The sequence below is a fragment of the Mastomys coucha genome, unplaced genomic scaffold, assembly GCF_008632895.1.
Source record: "Mastomys coucha isolate ucsf_1 unplaced genomic scaffold, UCSF_Mcou_1 pScaffold24, whole genome shotgun sequence".
Classification (NCBI taxonomy): domain Eukaryota; kingdom Metazoa; phylum Chordata; class Mammalia; order Rodentia; family Muridae; genus Mastomys; species Mastomys coucha.
Window position 1 is genome coordinate 1366066 of NW_022196907.1, and position 16056 is coordinate 1382121.

Here is a 16056-nt window from a genome sequence, read left to right on the forward strand (position 1 = left end):
GGCTGCTATGAACATGGTGGAGCATGTGTCCCTGTTACATGTTGCAGTATTTTTTGGGTATATGCCCACATGCAACTTCCACTTTTTTATAGACATTTTTGTTCTGAATCCTAATTCACATTGGTTGGAGAATTCACACATTGGTTTAGTTCTTTCAAACATTGTCTCATGTCACTATGTTAAGTAATGATAATATTTAATCTAAACTTTAATGTATTTCTACATTAACCCTACCATTTTCTGGTTCTTTTTTCAATTTCTCATTAACAATCAGACATGTCTTTTTGAAGACTATTTATTTGATGATGTTTGCAACTGTTCATTGAAGGTAACAATGAGACTATTATGGAATATCTTAATTCTCTTAATTTTACAGTAATCATGTACATAAAATATAAGATTTTTAAAGTTACATGGTCATAATGATATATCCTAAAATCTTTTGAGTATTATTTTATTGTAAATTTTATATTTTAGTTTTATGGATCAAATATGGCAAATTCCATCTGCTCTTCTTTCTTTTTCTTTTTAATGTGATGGAAGATGGTCTTCTATGTAATGGCTGACCTATCTACTACTCATTGAATATAGGCAGATTACATGGAAGACCATATTGGTAATGCTAATATTAATAAAAGAAAGAATTAAAACTAAAAAAAAAAAAAGCCAGAGACAATGGTGTGGTTCAGTATTTGATTCTGAGAATGAACTTCATTAACGAACTATTAAACATATGATTCTGATGAAGATCTTATATGATTCTTCTGGTTTAAATAAGCTTCCTGGTTTTCATTTCACAGATAGAATTATACAAAAATTTCCACCCCATCTAGATTATTCTGCACTGTTTTTCTGAATGTCCTCCTTGTACTAGGCTTCTGCAAACTATTTGTAGGAAAATCACCTTGTATTTTCTGTATGCTTCATTGTCTACCACAGCCTTGTCTAAATGTTCTGCCTTATGAATTGTTAATTGATTGGAGAAAATAAAATTGCTACTGTTCACTTCCAGTGATTCTCCATATTGTGTTATAAAGTTACATATAATAATTTATTTATTATTTGGGGGTATGGATTCATACATAAGGCTAATATGGTTAGACTCCTTCATATATAACAGAATAGAGTTTGAACAGTTTTGGAAGTGAACTGAGAGATCAATGTTCAATTATCTTTGGTTTGGAGAAAATGTTTACTCCTCATCTGGGGCTCATTTATTCTACCTGTGCCACAAATACAATCTAAATCTTTAGACCAAGAATTATCTGAACTTGATCCAGAAGGAGGCACTGTGACAAGACTGCACACAGTAAGCATAGCATAGTTCATCCCTATATCAGTAGGGACAGGAATAGTTACCCTGAGTCTTGGAGCTGACTTCCAAATGAATTAGTTGCCTGGAAAACAGTTGAAAATGAAAGGTTCCCAGGAATCTCCAGGATCAATTTTCTACTCAACTAGGAAATATTCTTCCTTTGAAGGAAGCTATGTTGGCTTATTAGAAGGATCTCACTGATGAATCAGTATCTTAAACATATAAATATGCTTTTCCTAACATACTTAAATGTTTGTATTGGGATTGTATTCACATAGCACATAAGTTGAATTCTTGTTCCGCAGATGGTGGCATTAGCTTTAGAGGTTCTGGAAAGTCTACAAAATGGGGCATAGTGGGAGGTGCTGTCAAGGCCTTTGAAGGTCATCACCTGGTCTCTAGCTCTCTCCTCCTTTCTCTGCTTTCTGACAGCTGTGATATCAGAAGCTTCCTTCATGCTCTGACTGCCATTAAGTTCAGCTCTAGCCTCAGATGCTAAGCACTCCTACTCTTAACTCCTTAAAACTCTAAACAAACAAATCTTCCCTCAAGCTATTTCTGTCTGTTTTGTTATGACATCAAAAACAGTTAACACAGTTGGGCTAAGTGGACTCTGTCACTTCCTTTCACCAGAAAGCCAGCATAAAGACAACCAGAAAAGCTGAAATATCCACCGAGGAATAGAGTGCTTTCCAGCTTTGTGTTTTGAGGTGAAGCTGCATTCTCGGAGGACAGTGCTGTTGTCTCTTGGGGGGTGAGTAGGGCTCTAAAACTTGTCTGTTTACCTCTTTGTCGAAGAAGAGTTCTCTTTACTGAAAGTCTAAGATGCACCATCCCAGTGATTTTATAGTCTAATTCACAGTGGACCTGCTAGTAGTCTAATTAAAACTGCTGTTTTTGTAGATTAGAGATTCTAACAGCTTTTCTGTAAAATGATAGCAACATTACTTTTCAGCTTACCTTTCAGAAATAAAACCAAACAAATCAAAATTCCACTCTAATGAAAAGCTTTGCCTGGTAGCAAAATTTTCTCCCTACAGAGTCAGAGGGACACTATAGCGTATTTGTCTGTCTCAGAACCTGACATGTAATACACAAAAATGACAAATCCACAATTATGATTGTTAGCATTCTGTCTAAGCTCCAGTCCCACAGTTACCTGGCAACAGCCAGGTAGGCCTGACTCACATGGCTGGACTGCAGAGGCACCCCCGTCCCCCACACCTCACCACACCTCCATAGAACATATCTCCCCTCCTTTTATCTTTTATAAACACATCAATGATAATTTTTGTTTAGGATAGATGATTGACTATACTCCAGTCCCAATTTCTGTTTAAATGATATCTTTTATCTAAGAAAACTTTCCTCAGAAAACGTTCAAGAATAAAATATTGGAGCATGGGATGGTCAACTTCAGCTACTACATCCACAAGGTAACTTCTACACATCAAGCTCAGAGAAAATAATGAAAGAGGTAGTGAAGTGATTGTAAAAGCAAGAGGATCAGACACCTATAGTGAGATAATGTCCACTAGGCATTGTAGGGAAAATGTACCTATGAAATAATACTATAGTGGTCTGAATTATAGCATAATTACAATGCCAACTGACTCAGCAACATAAATAAGGAAACTTCCCATGACCCTAGCTGTAAATCAAGAACTAAAGGTAGTTAATAGTACCGAGAAATGAAGAATTATATATTTGTAGGTATGAGCATAGGTTGTTTAACTCCAAGTTGGTACTACTGGACACACATACATAACATAAATGCCAAATGAACACATGCACACATATATGTATAACAATAATAATTAAAGAAGAGACAATGAATTTTTGAGGATGGGTATAGTAAGGGTGGGAATGATAATGTTAGATTCGGTGTGGGTCCCCCACTCGCAAAGAATCAGGAGGAAGATCACTGCAAATTGCATGAGGTATTTATTGCCAGTATACTGGGGTCGTTCTGCGTTCAGAGCAAAGGCGAAGACCAGAAACAAAAGCACACACTTTTTAGACCTTCCTAGTACATAGGTTTACAACATGAGTTGGTTATCTCTCATTGGTGGAGCCCATTGTCTTTTGTTCTCATTGACCTTTATGCCCCAGGTGAGGAGGAGATACCGATTACACATAGGAGGGGTATGGGGAGATTCACCCTCCCAGGGACGTTTCCTGGAACCAGGAATTTCTTGGGGATGGGTGTTTGCTCTGTAAATCTTTCTGAAGCTCTGTCTTTAGGCTAAATGGACATTCCTTGCTCCTTGGTATTTTTATGAGGTGTGCCTATTTGCTCAATTCTTACATTAGAAATAAATACATGTTCAAGTATGAAATTCTTTTCTTAGTTATGATAAAATTAAATTGAATAAAAAGAATAATAAAGTGAATGTTTTACTTAAAATGTAGTAATTATGAAAAAATATTGATTCAACACATACTGACAGTCCTTTGACAGTCTTCAAAGACCAGGCACTATATTAAATCCCATTAAAGAAGAATAATCAAGGAACTGAATAGTGAAGCATTGCATGGCTATGCAGACACTGGAATCCATTCAGAAGTGAAGGTGGGGTAGGCTCAAGGCCACTGAGTTCTACTAATAGAATTATTTCATACTTCCAATGAAGCTTCATAGAATGCAGAAATTTGAAGGTAAACAGTATGTGTTTTATTTCTCCTGACCTTATACTTCATATATGAAACAGACAGTTGAGATCATGATTACACACACACACACACACACACACACACACACACACACACACGCGCGCGCGCACCATGCACACATATACATGAGTGAGCAAGTGTACATTTACACCCCTCCACCTCCAGAAGTTCTTTTTTCACTTACTTTAAGGTATCTTGTGTTTCAACAGCACAATTCATAAACTTTACTTAATAGTATTGTCCAAATTACTTTAGTCCAATTTGCATTTCAATGATGTTAGAAAGAACTATATGGATGATATAAGCAGCTGTTCTGGTTGGTTGAATCTTCCCTTACAATGACTGTTATTGAGCCTTTTACTTCTTCACTGGCTTTATATGCTTCTGAAAGGAATTCAGAATTATCCAAATGAATGGAGGGAGATCAATCTGTGTACAACTAGATAATTCCCAGTGCAACAGCTGTGTGTTGCTAAGTCAGAAAGTGACTCTGGAAATGAGATATATGACTTTGTACACCCTTATTTTGTGGATCTATTTTTCCAAGTGTTTGGAAACTGCTTACATTAAAATTGTTCTTCTAGGATGAGTTCAATATGCTATTGCTATGAAAAACTGAGCATATATTTTCTTTACTTCCTTAACAGCAATATATTTGAGAACAAGCAACATAGTAAAGGATGTTTCTTTTGGGATTATGCTATTCTTGATTTTTCAGAACTGAGAATTATACAGGCAAAACATTAGTGGATCTCAGCTTTGATTTATTAATAAATAGCTGCTATGGGAAAAAACTAAGTTGTATATTGTCACATCTTCATCATTTCCCTCATTTATCATCATCTGAGGTTATGGAGTTGAAAAATCAACCTAAATTCTCAAACCAGAACTCACACCTGAAACAGAGTTCAGAACTGCTAGAACCTTCTCTTAACACTTTGATATTACCCTTTCTATTCATGATCAATGGTGTTAGGTTTCTCTGGAGAAGGAGGGGAGAGTTCAAGAAGGAGCACATCTACCTGCAAAAGTGCCTAAAACCCTTCTGACTGCTTATTTAGCTTTTTATTTTTATATTATTATTATTATTATTATTATTATTATTATTATTATTATCATTTATTTTTGGTTTAGGTAGCATTTCTCAAGCTTGAGATATCACAGAATCCAAAGATTTGCTTCTGACTCCCAGGATCCTGGGATCACTTCCCACATCACAGAAATACTGAAATCACATGCAACTTATTTGACTTGAACGTTTTATGTTTGTTCTAGTTTTTTTATTATGATTGTGACAAAAGCACACACTTAAAACCTGAAAATTTTCAGTTACTACTAGGATATTAGAATATTGTTTCTAGCAGGGCAGTGGTGGCACAAGCCTATAATCCCAGCACTTGGGAGGCAGAGACAGGTAGATTTCTGAGTTCGAGGCCAGCCTGGTCTACAGAGTGAGTTCCAGGACAGCCAGGGCTATATGGAGAAACCCTGTCTCAGAAAACTAAAAAAAAAAAAAAAAAAAAAAAAGAATATTGTTTCTATATTGTTTCTATATAACTTTTAATATCAAATACATATTTTAGAGATTAAAGGAGATGACTAAGCCATTTATTAATTTAGATGTATCCATTAAAAATGTTCAAGATTGTGAGATAAATGTCTAACTTTTAAAAAACCCTGTAAGAATGAAACACAGATCATATATGCTTTCCTCTAGTAAGAAATTTTGCATTAATTTGAATGGATATTTGCTATAAAAGAGGCACAAAACTCTTTAGATGAAATCATGCAAGTCTCATGTGTAAAAAGTGAGACAGGTTACAAACTGTCATCCAAACTTTGGAAAAAGAGATGATTTTTCTTATGCACCATCCTCTTTCAGATTTGTTTATTTCACAGTTGTCAAGCAGTTCTGTCTGAGCAGTTCCCCAAGCTTTTCGTTAATTATAAATTAAACAATTCTACAATTAAGAAACAAATCTTTTTTGGGTGTGGGTGAGGGTTCATATTTTGGCTCTTTCTAGACTAAAGAGTATGATCTACTTTTGAGTTTATTCAGACTTAAAAAATAGAAGTTACAGTGTATATTTTTGTATATTAGATTCTTTTGGAGATTGTAAGACTTTTTTTTCAAATTGAGTATGAATTGAATTTCACACCCAGCTAGAAATGAAAAGGATACTATGAGAGAACTTATTTGCTCAATTAGAATCTAAAGTCAATGCAAAGGCGCTAGCTAATATTTTCTACAGCAGAGAAATTATTTTAAATAAGAAAGAAAATGTGTCCCCAAAACTGTATGTCAAAGCATAGATATTCATCTGTGATTAAATAAAACTTAGTTGCTCAATCATGGATGATACAAAAACATACAGGAATGAATGAAAGTGAGCCCCCAAATCAAGTTTATAGGTAATTGGAATCTGTTGGAGTCAGTATGCTCAATGCCAAGTGTGTCCTCTTTGGGGATCTCATATTTTGATATGGTTTGGTAGACACTTCCAGTGACAAAAAAGAGTCCCAAGGAAAACATGACTATTATTAACATTGGCAAAAAGTTTGTGGGAAGCATTAAATTGGAAAAGATAAGTGAAATTTTCCAAATTCCTCTAGTTCAGTCCTTATCAAGCTCAGCAGTTACCTGAAATTTGAATACAAGATCAATTTTGAAGTTGATTTAAGTCACACTACATCTTTTTCTTTCTATGAACTCCTGTCTAATCTTAGTGATGACTAATGAAATGAAGCTCATAACATTGATATATGTTAAATGTTGGACAATAGTATTTGTGATTTGATTTGTGTGTGTATGTGTGTGTAAGAAAGGTTTGAAAAAGTAGTACCCGGCTATTTTTTAATTGCTGTGAATTTTTTATGTCTATGGACTAAGCCAGTAAAATTTCCAGAAGCAGGAGAAGAATGCTATCATAAGATTCCTGCAGGCTTAGCTGTACATTTTTTAATACTGAATCTTGCTTGTTGTCAATTCTTTTATTTTATCTTACATAAACGGTGTTCCAAATTCCCTCATTAACCTGACAGCCATCAATACAGTAAGAGTCTGACTTCTAGTGAGGCTTTAGCTTTCAACAACAATTTTACAATTTCAGTTTCTTTTTCCACTAAATGTATTCTCAGTCTTGAATCATTGGGTTGGAGAGGGGGCTCAGCGGTCAAAGGCCCTTACTGCTCTTGCAGATGATCTAGGATTTGTTCCCAGTATTCCCACATAGTGGTTCACAATCATCCCTAACTCCGCTTCTAAAGGGTGTGACATTGGATTCTGACCTCCTTTGGCACACATGTGGTTTACATACATACCTGTTGGACACACATAAATACTCACACACAAAACATAAAAAAGTCTAAAAATGGGGAGGGGGAGGGAATGGAGGTATTTTGGAGGGGAAACCAGGAAAGGGGAGAACATTTGAAATGTAAATAAAGAAAATATCTAATAAAAAAACAGACTAAAAAACCCCCAAAACTTGAATCACTTACATAGTCTTAAATCTCTTTTTATACAGTTCCTAAAGATGCAGTAAGACTTAAATATTTCCACGAGCAGCATTTAAACTAACTAGAATTTCAAGTGTCAGCTTCAGTGAAACTATGAACTCAGAAGTAGCGAGTTTGTCCATGTCTGCAAAGCATGCTGAAAGTACTCTAACAGTAGGTGAGAATTAACATCTCTACCCTATAAAATGGAAATTATTACTAACTTATTACTAGACATAGTATATCCTGGGACACATGTCTGATGCCTTCTCTTCTTCTGTTAACAATAGGGACTGTATCATACCTGACACTTGCTCATGCTTTTCTCATCTTATCAATGGACTGTGAGTTAGCTCTCCATCTCCATTATTGTTAAAATATCTATGTTTTTATAAGTACATGAGAAGAATATACATGAAGAAACACTGAAATACACCATCCATGTATGCTTCAAGCTTGGTGTCTGGCATTCAGTACTTTTAGATTGTAGTCTGTAGTTTCATTATCTTGAGGTTATTTTCAAGGAGAAAGAACTGACTTTCTCAGTCTGTAATGTAAGGTATTACATGTGAACACGAGCATGTTTCATCATTCTGTGCTTGGTTTACTATGATCATATGGAGCATTAGCCAAGGTGGTGAGGAAATCATGTGACTCGTCTGTGTTCTGAACTGACTCTCCTTTACTTGGTGTTCTTATTCGTTTTCATTTAAATAGAATTGAAAATTTGCTAAGTTCTCTGCAGGAATTTTTGCACACCACAACGGATTCTTTTCCTAACTGCATTGTCCATGAAATCATATTTCTGAATTTTGAAAGAAAAGCATGTTAGTAACAAAAACAGTTGAGTATTTAAAATTATCACTTCAGACTGCAGGTAAGTACCCGATTGCCTTAGGTTGTTTGTGTAAAGGTGAGTTCTTCGGCATTTTGAGGCCAATTGAATTTGGTTTTCTGTGAATTTAGCATGAAAATTTAAGAAAGAAGCAGGAAGGAGGTCATCCTATCCCTGCGGGGGCTTCAGTTCCTCTTGTTGCTGTCCTTTTGAAGCCTCTGTTTTCCTGACCCCTGTAAGATCTACAAAGCTTTACATTAGTTGTATGCTGTTATTTCATCTAAACGTCCTATAGAATAACATTTCTACAGTTGTTATTCTACACACATTTTTTTCCTATCAGGAAAATGGTTGAAAAGGCTGGTGCAAGACTGCTGAGATAGCTGGGGCAGCTTGCTGTACAAGAGATGACCTACGTTCAATCTGTTAGACCTGCTTAGAGGTAGAAAGAGAGAACTGACTCTACAAAATTGTCCTCAGATCTCTGCATCTGTGCCGTGCTACTGACAGACTCAACCACCATCACAATAATAGTAAAACAACATAAATAGGCAGGATGACTGGGATGGATGGTTAGCAGATCACTGTAAGAGTGAATCCAGATGGAGTAGCTACATACTAACAGGGATGGGAGGTAAATTTTATCCAGTGATTTTTTTTATTTAAATGAAATAAAATTTGGCACTGTGAAGGAAGAGGCACAGAAAATAAATTGAAAAAAAAATGGCTTGATGTCTTTGGGGGAGTGATGCACTCAAATATCATTGATGTACCACTATTGTAATTTTATAAATTAACCCACTTAAATAAAAATGTGTGGCTTATTGAAACACATAACTAAATGTCAAAATATTAGGTGTTTGGAAGAATTATAGTCTGATATTGATTATAAATGACCTTGCTTCTTTAAAACATTTGTTTTTAAAACTAATATTTAAAGAAAATTACAAGATTAAAGGAAACATTAAATTTTATAATTCTATTACAGAAATGAGACCACTTAATGATATATATTTTCTGTGTGCTCACATGTTTACATACTAGTTGTTAACTTGCTCCTTCAAACAGTGGACTCATTGTTCTGTCTGAATTAAACCACACACACACACACACACAGACACTCACACACACACACACACACACACACACACACACACACACGCACGCACGCACGCACGCACGCACGCACGCACGCGCGCACGCACGCACGCACGCACGCAGGCAGGCAGGCACACACGCACGCATGCACGCACGTGCAGGCTCATTCTCACACATTCCCACACAGTAACCTAGTTTCCATTATTTCCCACTCATGTGATAACATGGTTGTATTGCATCATTGTGGGTCAGTCAGTTTTGCTTTTGAATAGAAAATGTTAGAATATAATTGTCCTATCTATAATTATTACTTTTAGCTCTGTCTTTTGAACTCATGTCCTTTACACAGTAGACAACAACTCTACCAATGAGATGCTTTCTCATTTTCTCACATCTGCTTTTTTACTCAGAATTCTTCCTGTGTTTTTATATCTATTTTTACTTCATGGAGGGGAATTTTATTGGGCATTCAGAATTTTATACTTAAACAATCACTATATTTTATAATAGCTTAATCCAACAGGATTCAGGCTGTGAGTTCAATCTTCAACAGATTGGCACTCCTAAAATGCATAAATCTTAACTCATGGGAACTTAAGATGACTAGCTCACTAAAAAACACCTTTTCTTTTCCTGATTTGACCATATTAAATTAAGGATATAAAGATTTAGAGATTTTCCTGAAATATCTGGGTTTTTCTAGTTGTAAACATATGCACTGGTGAAAGCTAGTGATATTGGACAAGAAATTTAGAGATGTAAAGTAGATGACTTTAACCATGGAAGAAGAGGGCCAATGACACCATTGCATTCTTTGGCCATTTTCTCACTGTCTCAACAAATGTGGGAACATTTGTTGGATGATCTGTCTAAATGCCTTTCTGTCCTCTGGTAATCAGAAAACATATAAGACTACAGTCTTAAATGAAAAGTAATTGGTTTGGGAAACTTTTGTATTCTGTGTACAATAAAACATGGGGCTTTAATGTATTACAAGGTGGGGTGGGACAGAGACAAGAACATGAATTTCTAATTTAAAAGAAACACCTTTGAGGATGAAGAAAGCCATGGGTTCATTTGGAGGCTTAGCTTTGGAGGGAAAGGAATATTTCCAGATGTCAGGAGGGACTAGGAAGGAATTCATGCAAATTCGGAGCATGTTTCTGTTGATAAAAGGTAGAGGTTCTCATGTTGAAAGTTCTGATTTTACTTAAGGTGATCTGAAGAGAGATGAGTAGGAATAAAATTCCCTTTGGTACCTGTGAAAATTAGGAAATATGCTTAGCAGAGTTTTAGGTAAAGCCGTCTGGTACGCAGACAAGTCTCAGTTTGTACAAAATCCACAAATGTTAATTTATGCCTTTCTCTTAGCAATATGTGATATTCCAGACTCTGAAGAAATTGGGTGATAAGTTTATTCAAAAACTAATGTTAAGTTTGGAGAAGTATGGATTGAAATGAAATCTTAGTCAGCTTTTCGTCGGTATGACAAAAGTTGTGATTAATTAATTTACAAAGAGGGAAGGTTTTCTTTAGCTCACAGGTGTAGAGGGGTTTGTTAGTCCATGGCTAGTCTGTTGCTTTGGGTCTGTGGCAGCATATGTTGGTAGAGAGACGTATAATAGTAGAAATACTGGTTGCATAACCAGGAAGTAAATAAGAGGCAAGAAGCAGTCAAGTTCCCATCATCTCTTGAGAATAATTTCAAATGACCTAAGTGTGTGCACCAGGTCTCACTTCTTCAAGTTCCCATGAGCTCTCAGTAGAGCTAGGGATGAAGCCTCTAACATATAGGAATTTGAGAGAACTTTCCATATCAAAACTATATAAAACATTAAAATAAATTTTTGAAATGCTTTGGATGAATACAAGAGATGCAGAAAATTTTGATGAAGTACTCAAAGTCTTAAAAATCTATTTAATTGTATTTTGACAAATGTATACTGGTTAATAAATAAAGATATCAATCAATACATTTTATTTTTAAACAAATACTTATGAAAGAATACTTTTCTTTGGAAACTTGAAATATCTATAGAACAAACAACTAAATCATGTCTTTAAATAAGGGGGGCATCAGTACTCCACCAAGACATCACCATAAACTTAACTCTCTTTGTTTTAGCATGGTAGGTACACCATAAACTCTAAGCAAACTAGAGTGCATTAGCATTTTTTTGTTCCACACATATTTGACTGTAATAAGGATGAATGTATGACATGGACATTATTATTATGTTTTTTACTAGGATATGGGCTATATGCTGGAATACTTAGAGGTCGTAAAGATCCATGATTCAATTCAAGTTGTGATTTCATCTCATTTCTTTCATTTTTAAAATCAGACTGAAACTACAAATCTTTAGAAATAAGATCTGGCTACAAATTAAGATGATAAACATCAACTAATGCCTGCCCACCTGATGATGCCATTGCACCTTGATGCTTGATACATGTGTTGCATGATGCTCATTTTTACTTGTCTACCCATTGCAGTTAATTTTCTTGTCACAGACTATTTTATGATGGTCCAATGTCTAAAGTATGAACTTTAATCATTTATCAATTTATCATAAAATGTCCACTGGTATCACTTTCCCAAGGCAGTTTCTGGATTCTTAGGGAGGGTTTGCATAATCATGCATGATCCAATTCCTGGTTGTTCCAAACAACCCCATTCTCCTCATTCTCCCTGCCAGAATTACTCATCCAACATCCTCTTTCCCATTCAAGCAATAACAAAGTTATTTACTATTCACATAACACCATGATGCTTTTTTCTAGAAGATTCCTATTTTATATGGACTATACCAGTCTATATGCTTGGCTCAAGTCAAATGGTGTCATTTCTAAAGTTTCTGCTGAACAAAATGCCTTTCCCTCTCTACAGTTTTGCAGCTTTGCAGTGCCTCAATTACAGCATGGTCTGCTTCATGGAGTCTGTTAGTCACTCACCATTAACTGAATGCAGATTATATGTCCTGTGTCTGACGTAGAGGTGGAGCATCAGAGGGTATAGTGATCCTCAGTAGTTTACGGTTTACTGCCTGGGCCCTGTCTCATAATAATGTGAACTGCTCTCCATTCCTGCCAACCCCAAGGCCTTGCTGCTTCCTTTGTTTCAATTCCTCTCCCTGGGATGCATATTTTTTCTTTACCTAAAACCTCTGTTAACATCTTAGATTACTAATTGGGATTCTATCTTCTACTTAGAAGAGTCTTAGTTTCAAATTTTAAATATGATACTGTCTTTAAATTGAAACATTGTCTCTGTTTTCTCTTTGCTGTGCATACCTACACTTTATATGTTGATTTACCAAGCACAGAACACATTGCAGATCACTGGCAGGGATTTATGTAATTATAGAGAATGACAATTTATTAGGAACTGAAGTACCTTTCACTTAAGATTCTTTGCATTATTTTATTTTATTTTTTCGTTTAAGTCGAGAAGGATGCTTCACTTTTTCTCTTACATTAAAATTTGTTTTTTAATGAATACCAAAGTGATGCTTAAATTTCCTAAAATTCATTATTAGATTCCAATGGCTGTTTACTTTAAATGAACATTCTCATTAATGACAAGTTTGTTTTTCTTCAGTAAAAAAGCATTTGGAAGAGAACTGGCACATGCATATGTTTGACTCTCAGTACTAAGCTTGGCATCATCTCCTGTGCTGGCAGTCCCCACTGTGCTTGCCTTGTCACTGCTGTTGGGGGCTCTCTTCATAGAGCCAACACCTGTGGCCACACAAGAGAGCAGAAACAGCAGCTGCAGAACTCGGATGCCCATGATGAAATCAACTCTAAAGCAGAAATATTTGGATGTGTGACTGTCTCTATTTTTCGAGCCTTTCAGGAACTGTTTGGGTTACCCACGATGTGCAGTATTCAGTTGTCCAGAGCCTGCTTTCCCTACTATGTTCTTTGGCAATTTCTCTTTCAAAGTAAAGGTGGAGGTCCTCAGAGCAGAGCAGAGCTGTTAATAGCACAGATTCATTAGTCCAACTGCCTTCAAAATAAGCTTCAATTGGCCACTGAGTCTCTGTGTGATTTTGAGCAATTTATTGCCATAATGGACCTGAGAGTTTTCTCTTCTGGTATATGAAAACAGTATCACCTACTTAATTGCAAATGGATGGGTTCACATGTATAAGGCTCTCTGCCTCAGGCTCTCTATGGTGAGACTGTAAAAGCACTTCCTATTATCATATAAATTTTCCAAAATATCTCAGATACCACTAAAAACAATCTGATCTGATAGTTCCTTTCATTTATTCATAGTTCTGCATGTGTGCTCACATTTCCTTTCAATGTGGTTCTTTATCCAAAATTGATACATAGGCCATCAATATACATTGGGCTGAAGCTTGGGGAACTTAGAGCAAGTTTTTAGAGTTACTCTTCTATATCTTTCCAAATGATAACACAAAGTTACCAACTGCAAAATATAATCTAAACCAAACATCAATTTGAGGGTTCAGTTAAAGATAATTCAGTAAAGTGTGAGGGACAACAGAAAGCTGTGGGTTTCATACATGCCCTAAAAGCCAACCAAGAATGATTTATTCCTGGACTTCTGAACTGATTGACCACCATTCCCATGATAATTATTGAGTAAACAAGGGTGCTCAGTCTTCATTATTTCTGTCTATTATCTTCACTCACATCAAACAAATGTATATTTGAACGACTTTCAATGTCCAAGGTATAGTTCTAGATTGTGAGAATATATCAGTAAAGAACTCAACCAAATGCCTTTCTGTACTAGAGCCTGTTTTAAATAAGCACAGAGAGGGTAAAGATGTGAACTGTGTGGCACAGGAAAGGAAACTGGGAAGGAAAATGGGCAATGTCATGATAAGTAATTGAACCATTCTGGAAGTGGGGTAGACAGAATATAAGAGGATGTGGAAGAGTGAAGAATGTTCTGGAACGCTGTCTTCACTGCAGCACCCATGAACTCACAGCAGCACTAATTACCTAAATATGACCTATATTAAGGACAGGACCTGTCAATTTTCTACCATGGATAGGCTCATGAGACCCCACACTTTTCTGAGGAGCTATAAGTAGTTAATAGTCTCTAGGGGAAAGTAACATGATTCATTGGAGTAGCTACAAGTAAGCTGTCCAGGCCTCAGTAGGTACTCTCCACTTGTGCTTTAAGTGATATTAATTAAAGTCAGTGGGTTACACAGAACAAAGGTAAGGAAGTAGGAAGGACTTGTTGGGTAAGAGTAGTCAGCAAGCTCCTCTTGTGAGAAGACAGCTTTGAGCAAAGATTTAGAGAAGCAAAAGTAGAGAGCTTTGTCTTCCATTTGTATGAGCATTGTAGGCAGAGCAATGATGGTATGGCAAGGCACTATGGATGGGTAAGCCTACCATGCTATTACAAAAACTTAGTGCTGGGCAATGGTGGCGCACGCCTTTAATCCCAGCACTTAGGAGACAGAGGCAGGAGGATTTCTGAGTTCAAGGCCAGCCTGGTCTACAGGGTGAGTTGCAGGATAGCCAAGGCTATACAGAGAAACCCTGTCTCCAAAAACAAAAACAACAACAACAACAAAAAAAAACCCCTTAGTATTTAGTGCAAAATAAACCCTGGGCAGCTATGGGTAAAAGTGTCATATGATCTGTATGGGTGATGAGATTCACTATGGCTGTTGGAGTTCTAGGTAAGACCAATGATGGAAAATTCAGTTTGGGGTAAGGGCAAAATCTGAAAAATGATTTAATAGGGTATAAAAAACACTCAGTATAGAGATGATGAGACCTCTACTTTTAATCTACTTAACTGAATTTGTGTATAAGTCATCAGAAATAATCAAAGAGCTCATTCAAACACACAGATCCAATTATGATTTTAGAAATTGAATTAATTTTATTATAGGCAAACTGTTGTTAAAAACTGTTGGAATCACATTACAATGATTCCAAGTTTAATACAAGATATCAAGATTGGTAATTTAGTGTGAAACTCAATGCACACACACACACACACAACCAATAATAATAAAAATCAAAAGCTCCAAAGTTAAAACAACCCTTAAATATGACTGAAGTGATAATCCACCTGTTATGTAAAGTTCTACTTCATTTGATATGTCCACATAAAACATGGACACATCAGTGCTTAAAACGCCTTTTAGAAATATTTTTTCATAGCCCTATTTCATGCAGAAACGTAAACAAATGGTTGACATAAAAATCTTGTCAATTTGATCAGACCTGTGAGTCAATGGTACTCTGAAGATAGGAAATAGCCTTTAGGTGGGAAGAGTCGAGTCCTACTTATTCAGTTATCAAAAGAACATTTCACATCAGATTAAAGTCCCTTTGCTGATATTACTAAGGATTAATTGCCACGCACACTCCAATGAACTCTTGTGACAAGCCCAAAAACTTGGCCACAGACCAGAGATGAAAAAACTTCAAAGGAAGCCAGTCTCTTGGAGTTCATTCCTTGGCATTCATTCCCCAACTCAGAAGTAGCCCAGATATGTCCTTGCAAACTCTCGTGCTAGGTGCCCACCAAGATATGATTTACTATCGCTAAACAAAATTGAACATTGCTCTCTGACTTTTACCAATGTTCCAACATCTTAGCCAAACCCTGGCTTGGAATTTTGTAAAG

The 16056-nt window shown here is 36.1% G+C and overlaps 1 protein-coding gene across 12 annotated transcripts in view; it reads right to left on the reverse strand.

The window, feature by feature from the left end:
* The window catches only part of Gria4 (glutamate ionotropic receptor AMPA type subunit 4), a 345773-nt gene that overhangs the window by 206513 nt on the left and 123204 nt on the right, over positions 1–16056 (reverse strand). The window lies entirely within an intron of this gene.